The sequence below is a fragment of the Lygodium microphyllum genome, chromosome 28 (assembly GCF_053477565.2).
Source record: "Lygodium microphyllum isolate KBCC chromosome 28, Lygodium_microphyllum_v1.1.10, whole genome shotgun sequence".
Taxonomy (NCBI): domain Eukaryota; kingdom Viridiplantae; phylum Streptophyta; class Polypodiopsida; order Schizaeales; family Lygodiaceae; genus Lygodium; species Lygodium microphyllum.
This window is the reverse complement of record NC_141162.1, coordinates 25,233,949-25,248,658: the sequence shown is the minus strand read 5'-3', so window position 1 is coordinate 25,248,658 and position 14,710 is coordinate 25,233,949. Positions and strand designations below refer to the sequence as shown.

Sequence of the window (14,710 nt, the reverse complement as noted above, 5' to 3'; positions counted from 1 at the left end):
TGGAGACCCTTTAAACCACAAACTACTATGTAAAGCTTTCATCCTCTAGATATTAAATCAAACTTTGATGATGTATCCTTGCAAGATGAATGGATACATTTTCTTCAATGTTGATGTGCAAACCAATCACCTTGCTCTAATACCAATGTTGCTAGCCTTCATCATACAATAGCTAATAATTTATAGAATAATAAGAAGAGAATAAATTGCACAAGAGAATAAAAACTCCAAAACTTGCACTACACAAGATTGGGTACAATCTCCACCCATGCATGGGTGAGCGCCTCCCCCCCATGCATGTATTTATAATATTCAATTAAGCTTTTGTGCTCAAAATGCATTGAAAGCATTATTTTTGAGTTATTACTTTTCCTTTCCTTGCATGACTTGCTTCTAGTGCAAATAAGTCAAACACACCCTGTTATGAATAGCTTTATAATTAAAAATAATATTTTATATCTTCTAATAAATACATCCAAAATAAATCCATTACGCATGTGCGCACACAAAGTCCTTGTGCTAATAGGTGCATACAAAATATAACATTTATGATAATATTTTTCTACACTATAAAACATATAAATTCCACGATATAAAGTACATAAATGAAATATATAAGAGCAGAGTGTGTTCGTATGTGCTTTATGTTAGAGCAGCGCATCTTGGGGCCAATCCTTGAGGTGTAGGAGAGTTGTAGTGGGGCCACAACATTTAGCCGGAGGGGTGCCTCCTTTATGTTTGTATTACATTGGTGTACTACACTGAGATGATATGTGGGATCTCCCTCTGAGGAGTAGGGAAGGGCAATCGTTGGACTACGTTCCACTACAAATGCAATATCTACAATAGTGATTAGGGCAGTGTGTCACTTGGATGCTCCATCTTCCAAGAAAAACTCTTCTCTCAAAGCTTTCTTGAAAGCTACCCAATCAACATCTCATCTATGTAACTCATCAATCCAATCATGCAATGCATGCATGGCCAAACGGGAGAAATATCGACTCCATGCATATTGTGGTATCCCATGAAACATCGTTTCTTCATACAATCGGATGAAGGCTGAAACATTTTGACCTTTAAATTGCTTCAATTCTTGTCCCACTGCTTGCAATGTATTCACAGCTAAGGAATCAATTTTTTCTACTTCCTGTCGAGTTTGCATAGGTTCACATGATAAGTCACATATTATGCGACAAATAGACACAAATCCAAAATAATCAAAATCATCTAGATTTCATAAACATAATTTCCATAACAAAGTCTATCTTGTTTAGATATACATGTGTCAAATAGGCAGCAAGTATTATGGAGAGAAGATCAACCAATGGATTTGCTTTTTCATTTGGTTCAGCCATGGTGAGTTGGAACAACAAGAAAACACCTACAATATCATTATTAAGCATGAAATTAGAGTATATAGGAGGAGCATTGGCAACTTATGAGCAAACATGGTTGAGACTACTTCTATGTGACATGGGGATTGAGATAGATGGTGGAGTTATCGTATATTGTGATAGTATTAGCAACATTATGCTTGTAAAGAACCCACTCTATCATGCAAGAACATAGCATCTTATAGTGCACTATCACTTTATCAAATGGAAAGTCAGAGATAGAGAGGTAGACTCAATGCATATCAAAACAAATGACCAAGTAGCACACATCTTTACCAAAGCATTAGGCAAAGATAAGTTTGAGTATTTTAGGAGTGCGCTTGGAGCATTATGTCTACAAGCTCATTTTGAGCTTGAGGAGGAGTGTTTAGAAATATCTCATCTGATATAGTCATATCCTATGTGTGAATGAAATAAAGTAAGATTGTGTGTATGTAAAGTAACTTAGAATGGAAGACAATGAAGAATGAAGAATGAAGAAGATGATGATGAATTAAGCCCCAACCCTTGTGCTTGGCCCCCTTACATTGTGTGTCTACCACAATTATTTTAATGGATCAATAGGGGTGATAGGTCACCTTAATTGGGGTGACTAGATGCATTTGAGGTCATTGAGTGTGGGTGATGATCACCTTGATCGAGGTGGTGTAATGCATATGAGTTTATACCTAGTCTAGATGGATGCAATTGATAACAATCTTGAGTGGAATGATTTTGTTAAGGTGCAAAATCACCTTAGGCGGTTTGTGGAATCAATGAAGGTGATGACCACCTTAATTGAGGTGATTAGTTTCATTCAACTACCTTGACTAGTTTTGTGTTAGTGAAGGTGATGGATACCTTGAGGGCAATATACAATTTCCAAATGCTCTATATGGTGTAGTAGAGATGATCTAATGAAGGTGATGAATCTCAATCAAGGTGGTGAATCAATCTAAAAGTCAATTAAGGTGATTTGTTCCAATGCCTAGACACGTCTATTTTGCCTTGAATGGCTCCCATTGAATTGGTCATTAATCATATGTGTCCCCCCAATGTGTATATAATACAAAGAGTGACAATGAAGCTTGGATTTAGTAAGATTTTGCCCTTAGATTTAATTCTAGCACTCTAGGTCTGGCAGCCTTTATGCTAGTTTTTTGCATGGCACTTTTTGGCTAGTCTACAAGCTCCTTGATGTGGTTGCTACTCCCAAAAAAACTCAAGCATGATATTTCAACCTAGAACCTTCTAATAACAATGATGGCAAGCTCTAATAAAGGCAATGATGTCCACGCTTTCATGATAGGCCCAAAAAAAAAAAAAAACCATTAGAATAACTATGGTACATGTAGCAGAGTTCCTAGGTGCCAACAATGGTGACGCATGACGCTGTTTATGCAATTTTAATATTTTCCTAATAAAAAATTGGTAGTAGAGTTGGTCATTCATAGCATTCAAGGTGTTGTTGTGTAGCTCTTTTAGATGTGCAAAACATGTTCAGTGCCTAGATGAACTGTGGTATATGAAGTGGACCTCTTATGTGCATACTATAATTCCCAATAGTGCTAGATAAAACATTAGTTCTTTCTCAAAAAGTCAACAATTAAGGTGGAGTGTAGTAGTCAAGGTGACCATGAAGGGTACCAAATCCAAGTGCATGCACTACTTCGACTACATTACAACTTATATTACCACTTGTACTTGGTGTTGTTCAGGCACTTTAGAAGAAATTTGCACATGTTGAAGCAAAAGAAAATGATTTCTTAAGCATAAAAATGTAGTGGTTGAGGTGATTGTACGTGTACCCTAGGTTGTTTCTATGTGCTTATTAGTGAGGTATTGGCACTTCACAATGCTCCTTAATTAATTTCAAGCCAGAAGTGTTCATCCTCTACCATAGGAAACATTATGCAAAAGCCATTTTTCTATAGCTACTGAGATCGATAATCATAAGGTAAGCTTATGTGAAACATTAAGAAGGCTCAATGTTCCATATGCTTCTACTCTATGTTGGACAAGCAAGACATGACTTAAGGTGCATTAGTCTATGCAAGCAAGCAATGCAATGGATGTATTCCTAACCCAAGCTTACAAAATATTGCAAATGTGACTTTTTAATAATTTCCATGGTTTTTTGAAAGATATTGGAAAGAATAGAAATCCTACCCTAATCTACTTCCTATTCCATATCCATCAAGTCAGTTCAACTCTCTCACTCTCACACACACTCTTACATACTCTCTCTACCTATCTATGGTGGAAGCTTCATCTTAGTCCCTCACTCTCTCACATACTCTCTCTCTCTATCTATGGTGGAAGTAAAAGGTAGAAGAGAAAGCCTGAGATAAAGAATGCATGCACAAGAATGAGTGTTTCACTCATATTTTAGATGTCAGTGGCTCTTTTGATGAATTGACCTTCGTTGATTCTTTTGGGTTTATGTGCATATGTGGATAGAAAATAAAAAGTTAACATGTAACTCTAGAATATATTACAATCTCTAGAGGAGTGAGCCTTGGTTCTAAGTTTTTAATAAAATACATATTGAAAATATTAAATGATAACTAGTTGTTGAAATTAAGTTTCCCACTGCCTAAGGACTTCCTGTGCATGTGTTGCATCTTTCTTAATTCCCACGAAATATACAAAAAATATGCAATCGTAAATGTTAATTGGTTTTTTAAATTAAAATTTCCACCACCTATGAACTTCTAGTGCATGTGTTGTTTCTCAAAAAACACATAATTTCCATGTCTAAACTTCTTTTATTTCCAATTGCTCTTGGTCCTTTTTCCAAATTTAATGGAATGCTCTTCTTTAACTCCTTTGGCACTAGCCTTTGATTTACTTTGAGTAGCCTTGGATCTTTGATATTTTTCAAAAAAATTGCACCTTTTTACAATCTCCTTGGTTGTAGTTAACAATACATACACACATGCATGTGTGTGTGCATACACTCCTGTATGCATGCATTGCACACACGTGTACACACATGAGAGAGAGAGAGAGAGAGAGAGAGAGAGAGAGAGAGAGAGAGAGAGAGAGAGAGAGAGAGAGAGAGAGAGAGAGAGAGAGAGAGAGAGAGAGAGAGAGAGAGAGAGAGAGAGAATCAATACATAGTTGGCCTTAAAACTCAAGTATTTGTAACCTAAAATTAGTGGATATAAAAAAAAAGGTGATATGCCATACATGGGGTAAAGACAAGGAGACCTATCGTATCTACTCCACCCTATTGTAGTATTTTGTACTATCTCTTTGATGATCTTGTGATATCATCTCTACATTTGCACAGATTTTAAGTTTTTGAATTGTGAATCCCATTTTGAAGTGGATAAAATGGGAGGAGTGGATGTCATATGTTGAAGGCCTAAAGAAGCTAGTGATCTATAAGTGGGATCTCTCACTTTGCATGTATAGTAGATTCATACAATGCCTCTATAGCTCAATGAGAAAAAGATTAAGGTTTCTTTGATATAAGTAGTCTATCAATAGATTAAATAGGCCAAAGCCCTCTTATGACGTACTCACCCCTATTCGAGGTAGGAGAGGGGACATTTGGTAGCTGTTTGAATACGTTTCTTAAGTAGTACCATTTGAATCTCTTGGGATTCACAGATTAGTTGGTTAAGTGACTTTTGAGCCTATTTTGCAATATAACATCACAACCTTGATCCATTAGGATTGAGCTAAGGGAGCTATGACTTCTTGATCTCTATCAACACCAAGAAAGGTCACCTTGCAATTGATGAAGGCCAAGAGCAACCTAGCACTTCACTATGTTCAAACAAAGTAAGAGATGAGAAGGAGTTGAGTTTCAACCCCTATATTATGGGATGATCTCACTCTAGCCCCTTAAAGAACAATACTAGTTGAAATCTATGACTCAACCTTAAATCAACAAATATATCAACCTTGCTATAAATTCTATTAAGAAAGCATTCAACTTCACCTGTCCATAGGACAACATCATCATGACACTATCCACCTATTTTCAACCCATGTATGTGGCAATTGCACTTATTTAATTAAGGTCCTAGCATGTTGTGGAGACACATAAAAATAACTTCCTTAATTATCTTGTTACACCATATCCACTGAATATACTTTATGCACTTCCTTAATTATCTTGTTACACCATATTCATTGGATGTTCCTTTAGGCACAACACAAAAATAATTGAAAATGTTATTTTCCAAATAGTTTCTTATAGTAAAATTTATTAAGTTTATAAGTCTTTATTCAAGATTGAAGGGATGCACCATCCCATCCTAAGTTCAAGCCTCAATCAGAGTGCTAATATCTCATTGGATATTTTGACCCCTTCTTGGAACCCTCACCCTTACTCTTATCTAGAATCGAGGTTTATTCAGTGCCTATACACCGTGCCGAACAAGGATTTATTCTCTCACAACCTAGGATTAACATTAACATGACTAAAGGCCCCATCAACTATCCTCATCAGCTTGGGAAATAAAGTAGAACTCTAAAAAATCCACTCCCTAATATGTTAGTATCTTATGAACACGAGTCCACATGGTTTCCTTAAGGCTCTTCCCCTTACATTAGACCTAATATTGACAATTTCAAGGTTTTTTTCTAAGGTGATATTAGTAATTATCATCTACCCACTAAGATCATATTGATATGCCTAGGTGTGAACCCTTGACCTTTGCAATGGGTCCTATGGTACGTATTGTTATCATGATCTAGAAATGGCTTTACTTCTACCTATTAGCTAAACCCTTCCTATCATTTCATTTAATTACCACGTTTCTTTCTTTTTAATCCCTACCCTAAAAAACACTTATATGACATGTCAATTTCCACAAGAAAAGTATTAGCTAACTAAGGTTTTCTTGCATGCATGATGGGAGGAGGGGGGGTGTAAGTTGAGAAGGAGTGTGATTGTTAGAAAAGGAGGAGGTGGAAGATAGGGGTGGGATTGATATCCCCTCCTCTACACCCCCCTCCCTCCATCCTCAAACTAGTGCCGAATAGAGTTGAGGAGGAATGGAGGAGGACAATGAACTAGTAGGTGGGCCGTGGATTTTTCCTTTTTTTTTGGGGGGGGGGGGGAGGGGTAGGGAGGCTGTTTCACTGATGGCATGCATGACGTGGATGACAACAACCTTAAGCATTAGGAAAGAGAGGGCCTAGGGGGGGTGGTGAGGTGGCCAAATAGTAGTTAATAATGATTGCCACTCTTCCTTGAAGGTAAGCCCCTTTAACTCTTTTTTTGGTTATATAATAGTCAATTATGATCATTATCCTATATTACAAACAAGGTAAACTAATGTTATTAAATTACTAACCTATTTTAACTATACTAACTAAATTAACAAACTAACCAACTTAATATTATTATCACTATTTTCTTTCTTTTTTTAAACTTGTGCACAAGGCACTTGCATGCATACTTACAGGTTTATTGGGGTTTGGATTATTGTAGATCGGCTATGTTACATTCTCTTTCCCTTAGAACAATTGAGATGTCCTCATCTTGAGAAGCCCAAGCCAAGGGAGGGAATGTTAGGTTGTCACTCTAATGCCTTTCTAAAGTAGCACCATCTAAAGGCTGTGGGATTCACCAACTTAGTTACTTAAGTGAATTTTGAGTCCACCTTGTAGCAAGATGTCATGGCCTCAATCATAGGTCCAGGGACATATGATTTCTCTATCTCTATAATTAATCTTAATCTAGCACCTAGCTAAGAAAGGTCACTTTACAACATGAGTAGTCTAGCATGCACTTGGTTCAAAGAGTGAGAAACGAGAGGGAGTTGAGCATTGATCCATCTACCTCCGTATCATCTCACTTTAGCCCCCTAAAATAATGCTAGCCAAAATCTATGACTCAATGTTAGAAAGTTGAATATTCAGTCCTTCTTATAAATTCCATTAGGAAAGCATCTTATTTTTTGGGTCAACTCATCCTCCATAGGATAGTGTCATCATGACACTATATCCTCCACCCAATCTCTACCTATGTACCCAACATTTTTAGTTATTCAATTAAGGTCCTATCATGCTATGGAAACACATAAAAATAACTTCATTAATTATCTTGTTACATGAAGTTTGTTGAATGTCCTTTAGGCACAACACAAATATGCTTGGAAACAATCTTTTCCAACAGTTACTCATAGTAATTGTTATTTGGTGGACTTAACTAGTCTCTGTCTAAGACAAATGGGATGCACCAATCCATTCCAAGTTTTAGCCTCAAATTGAGCATTGATATCCCATCATTTTGACCCATTCCTAGATGCCTCATCCTTACCATATCTAGAATCAAGGTCTCTCCACTACCCAAACATTGTACTCACTGAGGATTTCTTCTCTTATCATAGGATTGGACTAGGATTAATGTTAACACAACCAAAGCTCCCATGTAGCCCCATGCCACTATAGGGGGGAAACTTCCTTATACATTTGACCTCATTATCTTGGATGGTGATTTAGAGAGCAATATCCAACAACCAAGTGATAAAGCCAATCCTGGCAAGACCCAAGGGGAAAGTACAATGCTAGTCACAAATTTCAATGATAGCTATGATGAGCCACATCTGCAACAATGTAAACAATATTCTTCATTTGCATCTACAAATGTACATATGAGGCACGAACATCTCTACCAAACAATGATTCTATTTTTAAGCAATCGATGGCATTTGTAAACATTTTTAAGTTGACACCATAAACCTTAGGACAAGCGTGTTATCATGATCTAGAAATGGCCTTATTTTTGCTTATAAACTAAATCCATCCCATCGATTTGTTTAATTTACTATGTTTCTTCTTTTTTAATTCCCCTAAGCACATATATGACACATCAATTTCCATAAAAAAACATTCATGCTAACTCAGGTCTAAATAGTAGTAGCATGTAGGGTAATACATTGAATTATGGTAGATGGTTATAGTCAAGGTATTGGATATTGGGCACCCCTTACTTTAAAGACATGAGGATATGCTAATTTCAATGGTGGTAATGAGACCCATTGGACCAAATTATAAGTTGGAAGGGGGGGAGGCTTTAAAATAGAAGGGGAAAAGATCATGGAGAATAGAAAAATATAGATCTCTCTCTCTCTCTCTCTCAAGCCTCATGGCTATCCCAGGGTAATCATCCATGTGCGAGGGGTATAATGCTCTTTTACAGTGGGAGAGAGGAATTTATTATTTATAGATATAAAGGATTAATTAAAGCGAGGAATTTATAGATATTAAAGATATTATTTCTTCTTAAAATATAAGGAGGTGAGTTACATGCGTGACAAGAGAAGGGGGGCATGTAGGTTGGTGATGAGGAGGACCGTGATCGTTGGAGGAGGAGGAGGAGGGGAGATGAGGTACAAACGAGGAGGTGGAAGATAGGGAAGGGATGGGATGATATGCCCTTGTCCCCCTCTTCAAGTTGGCATCAAATGAAGCCAAGGAGGGGGGAGGACAATGTATTGGTACCTTCTACTTCTTCTCTCAACCAGCACCACATGCCATAAAGACACTAGAGAAGTACAAAAATCCCAAGTATACTAAATGGCTCTAACTCTCTTCTCTTCCTCTCTCTCTCTCTCTCTCTCTCTCTCTCTCTCTCAGTGTACTTATCTCAGATCAACCACATATGATAGATATTCTACTTTGAGGAGAGTGCAACATTTTCATAGAGAGCTATTTATCATTTTCTTGGTACATGATATTAGACTATGTTGGCAGCCCCTAGGAATATGAACATCGATATCATTAGTTGTTTTCATTTCATTTTCATAAGTCGAGAGATGCAGTCACATCGTCCTACCTGTTCAAAAACGGTCGAAACAAAATGGAAGGGCAATGCTCTTGTGTACAAGTAACAATAGTGCACCCTTGTTTAGGTGCCAAACCAACAAACACATATTGTACCTTGTTTAGGTGCCAAACCAACAAACAATCGAGGGTTTTGGGCTATCTTTGTGCAACGTTTTTGTTGTTTTAAGCTGGTGTTCCCATTCCACTGGTATTGAGTCCCTTGAAGCTTCGGTCATTGCAGCGACGAGTTCATTGCAGCAGAACACGGGGTACACAGACAGGGAAACCCTTACTTCATCTGCACCTCTCCCTCAGACAACTTTACGTCCATTGTGTCCTTTCTTAGTTCTTGACAGGCTCGCGCTGATTATCGCCGTTATCGTTTCCATTGCAGAGCTTCAGTTCTGGAGAATTTCACGTCCTCCTGTCTGAGGTCGCATCAACGTCAATTATAAGATGAGCTGATTTTTGCGATTTGACGTGAAGACAGATAAAGAATTTTTATGACGAGACCAGTTGATCATCCTTGCAAGCGTCATCCCTGTTAGAATCGAGCTCCAAGCAAGCAAACAGAGCGATCGTGTGCTTTGAAGACTTACCTATTTTGGGATTGGTGGTAGGCTTCTCTTCTCTGGTGCTTTTTTTTGTCTCGACGCTGTCGACTTCAGCTACCGCTTTAGCTTCATGACTTCAAAATTTGCTTGTGATCTTATATGCATGGGAAAAATACATGACGGTGGATATGGTGGGGGGGAGTAGGAGGTCTGCGTGGCCAAGGGCAATGGCTCGACTTGAGGGTAGTGCTCTCATGCATTATGCACACGGTAAATGCGAAGATCAGCTATGGTTGACTCAGCTAGCAGATTCCAATGTTCTCAGAGAAATTAATTATATGCATCTCTTTCAACCGGGGATAGGGGCAACAAACATGCTATTCTTCTTTGTTGTCATTGTAAAGAAATGCCCTAACATGGAAAACACAAATACAATCTTACCACACAGCACAAATCGATAACTGAACACAGTTAGGGTTAGGGTAACTTAGAGACAATGAGCATAGTAAATAATCTGGAATGAATGAATTTGAATAATACAATGCTTATGTAGTAGCACACTATATGGTGAATGAATACTAAACCTCAAATTTTTGTGTCTTGAGGATTGAGGCAGAAGTAATGAGTTGGAGAGTGTGCCGTACTTTGATGGATCTCAAAATGCATTAGGGCATCCTTTGAAGACATGTAGTGACAACAAACACAATAGTGCAGATGTCGAATCTATGTCAGATAGGCAGAGGAGAGAGAACATTTGCAATGCACCAGGCTGATGATGATGTGGCAAGCAAATGATAGCAAATATGCAAAATTGATGATGTGGCAATCTGAATAGCAATTGCATATCAAAACGCAGACCTAAAAGATGGTTGCCAACTGTAGACGATGTAGTAGATGCATCAAATGCAGTCTAGAACAAGCCACCAGGCTGTAAATGCAGCCTTCTAGAGATAGTCAACAATGGCTAGTAGAAGTGGAAGGTGTGGATGGCAAGGTAAAGGTTGGAAACAAACGCCAGGAGAGTGCAGTCAGTGTGGGGTAGCTTTTGGTTGAGATCTCCTCCACGAAGAGGTGTGGACAACAAAGCTCTAGCATTTGAAACATGTAAAAACGGGATTAGTTTGAGTGAGAGGACAAATTGTCTATTTATAGAAGGTTTGGGCCTTTCAAATTAGGGTATATATATGGGACATTGAAACTCTCTCGGACCGCATCCGTTTAAAAGAAATGGTTAAAATTCATTAATTAACTTGAGTTTTGAGGTTGTTTAAGTAAGGCTAATGATAACTTAGCTCAACACACTATATCAGGCCCAAAATTAGAATAAAAAACGAATTGTAAACAAGCTTAAGCCCTTTGCTTTTTATTTTCTCCAAGGTGTCTCATCCAAAAGTAGCCAAGACATTGCGCAAAAGGTGCACATTGACTGTTTAGTGACCTACCAAGACCACATAGACGATGGTTATCTTAAAAAGGGAGCCTAAGTGTTCACCTTAGAGAGGACATAACATCAGACAAAGGGTGCTTGTCGGCTATCTAGTGGCCTACTAAGTCCGACAAAGGCGGATGGAAACACAATGGACTATCTCTCTCTTTTTTGTGGGTTTTGTTTTGTTTTCTTTCAAAAGATTTATCATTAAGTGAGGGTTTTTAAAAGATTTTCAGTTGATTAAGTAACAATGTTTAAAAGGGAGAAAGCTATGGTTACTCCCATGACCTTTACAAACAAGACTATCTCTACCACTATTGAGTGTTGATGACAAAGGGAATAGGCTACGTGGGTGAAGTAGGTATGATGGATAGGTGGAGAGGCAAAAAAAAAAAAAAAGCAAGCAAGGGAGATTGCCTCAAAGATTGCTATGTATAATGCCACGAATACAGTGGATCTAGAGTTGTCTACTCTAAAGATTGAAAAGCGATAAATGCGCATAGATGTATGTTTATAAGAACAAAATATAAAAGCACTAGAGTTATGTAGAGGCAATGAAGGGGTGATCATGCTTATGCAAAATGCGACGCAATGGTGCGACTTGGACAATGCCCTTGTAGGAGACTTGTTCACTTATCTAAGCGCCCTTTTACAATCATGGTCATCCTGATGATAATGTTTGAATAAAAAATATTAAACAACACGTGTCACCATCAAGAGAAGAAAGTCACCCCCTCTCAAATTGGAAGGAAAAGCTAGAGAGACCTCTTCCCGTCAATTTGAAAAAGTAGGGGAGGATGTATCCAAGCCGATCCTAGGTAGTACATATTGAAGCATTGGCTTATTGACCGCCGCCTTGGTCAATATGTTTGCAAAGTTATGTGATGAAGGCATACACTCTAGGCGAATAGTGCCTAGCTCAATACTCTTTGGCGAAGTGGAAATATATATCAACATGCTACATCCGAGGTATGATAATTAGGCTACTAGCTAGTGCAATCGCACTCTAGTTGTCTTAGTAAATGATAGTTGGTGCATCCCTTGGAAATTGAAATGTAGTAAGCTTCTCAAATACATGGCCTTGGTGGTACCATCAAAGAGCCATAATCTGTCTCATTTGTGGAAGCCACCACCGTCTTCTACTTATGGGGTAAGGAGAGCAAAGAGGTATGTAGCCTTTTGATACATCACTACGGCCTCCTCTAGCAATGCTTCAAAGGATGATCCGGCTAGCAAGAGCCCACCAAATCAAGTAGATTGCGACGCCGACACCACACTTTAGCATTGGTAGACCTATTGGGGTGGTGGCATCGCGGCGTGGCTTCACTTGAGTGCATATCTAAGTAGGGGCATTCTTATAGTTATATTCACTTTTTTGAATTTAGGTATGAGTATTGAGCTTCTCCTTGTATATAAGAAAACTCTTACTACTGCCACAACTCGAAGCGGGCTTCGAGTTTTTTATAGGGGGGTGGCTGGGCTAAGAAATGGGAGCCGTACCCAAGGTAAAGGGGTAACCACCATGGGAACGTTGGATGTCAGGATCTCTTGCCCAATCAGAATTAGTGTACTCCTGGAAATATAAATGAGAACCATTAGTTAGCTCATAAAAATAGGCATACCTTAAATATCTCTAAATATGAAGACATGCAATCCAATGTGACATCCTAGGTGTTGTGAAATATTGATTGAGCAAACTAACTAGGTATGCTAAATTTGGTCTAGAATCAATAAACCAAAGAAGCTTTTCTACCACAGATCTATAGATATATTGATCAAAGGACTTCTGATCTAAGATATCCTTAGATAAGTGGATAGTTGGATCGAGAGATGTGGCCACAAGCGATGTTTGATCTTGATACTATTGATCCACCAAACTGACATCTCAAATGTAGCAGAGAGCTTGACCTTCATTTCTACTCTAGGAGGTGAATTTGAACCAATGATGAATCGATTGCTATATACAGTAGGATATAGATGACCCCCTTGAAAGTGATATGAATATATAAGCTTAGGTTATAAGAGGTAGAATGGTATCTGTGAGTTCGAAGGAACTCATCTATCGTTTGGAACCAAGATTGCGGTGCTTGCTTTAGCCCATAAAGAGTGTTCTGCAAGCGAAAGACCTTATCTTTTTGGTTAGTAGAAGAAAATATAGGTGGTTACTTCATGTAGACTCTCTTTCAAATAAGGGCTCAAAAAGGCACTTTTGATATCCATTTGATAGATTGGATAATTGCTGTGAACAACTAGTGCAACCAATAGACAAAAAGATATCAACTATGTAGTAGGATTCAAGGTTTCTTCGTAGTAAATACCTTGCTTTTGTCGAAACCCTTGCACAAAAAGGTAAGCCTTGTACTTGTTACAAGTCTCGATAGTCTTTAGCTTGGTGCTAAAACTTTACTTCGTCCTAATGACTTTCTTGTGACTCATGATCGAGCAAGGTCGAAGTCTCATTTTGGTCAATACTCTCTAAGCACCTTCTCCATGGCCTCTCACCATTGAGGGTGCGAAAGAGCCTCTTGTTAACTATTTGGCTTAGAATGTGCTATGTAATCAGCTGTAAATAATGACGCAAATAAATCTTGAGGTGCAAGATGGCTAGATCTTCTAGGGCTCTCTGGAGTGGAATGTGGTGAAAGGATCTTTGAATCCCTCATGGTTAGTTGGTACCAACGAGGTAATAGGTCTCATAGAGGGGGACGTGGGGACTGAAGATTTTGCGGAATGGTCAGGAGTGGGCAACAGATCCGGCTTAGAAGGTACTATCTCCGATAGTATATGTGGAGGAATCAGCTTGGAGTCCAATGCAGAAGATTGTACAAATCCTTCTCATTAAAAACTATCTCTCTCCTAACGTTTACCTTGTTTGTTCGAGGATTGAACAAATGATAGGCCTTTGCTTCAAAGGAGTAACTTGCAGAAATAAGGAGATCAATTGAGAAAGTGAGCTTTCCTATCTTATTATCAAGCATGTGCGTGTACACGTGACTCCCAAGGACCCTAAAGTGGAAAACTATAGATTAAGAGCCAAAAGATGCCTCATACAGAGTCCTTTGAGAGAGAGCCACAAATGGACACCGGTTGAGGATGTATACTGACGTGTTAACAGCCTCAACCCAAAGATACTTAGAAAGTTTTGCTACGAATAGCATAGAGTGTGCCATATTCATGATGGTTCGGGTCCTACACTTTATGACTCTATTTTTGAGATGAGGAGTTGGTGGATGTAAGTTGGTGAGAGATACCATGCTCTTGTAGAAACTTGAAAAACTCCTGGAAGGTAAACTCGCCACCACTATCACTCATGCATCCTACATGATGACAAGTCTAGTTATAAATCAGTAGCACCCAAGTAGAGATATATGTAAATGTGTTGAACTTATGTTTGAGAAAATACACCCACATGTATCTAAAATGATCATCCATGATAAAAAAGTACAGTGCATTGTTCAAGGTGGCAATGGATGTCGGTCCACAAAGATCAACATGAATCAATCTAAGATGCGGCCCAGCTCTATGTGTGGTTTGTTGAGGAAATGAGATATGATGTTGCTTCA

At 38.4% G+C, this 14,710-nt stretch overlaps 1 protein-coding gene across 8 annotated transcripts in view; it reads left to right on the top strand.

Annotated features, from left to right (window-relative positions):
• The first annotated feature begins 9,300 nt into the window (after window positions 1–9,300).
• Window positions 9,301–14,710, top strand: part of LOC148011260 (cyclin-H1-1-like) — a 97,204-nt gene continuing 91,794 nt past the window's right edge. For 7 of the 8 annotated variants that reach the window (XR_015689382.1, XR_015689381.1, XR_015689379.1 and 4 more), the window contains exons 1-2: window positions 9,301–9,433; window positions 9,559–9,780. The gene's annotated coding sequence lies outside the window, so the exon portion shown is untranslated. The other variant, XM_087670768.1, reaches the window with a different exon arrangement.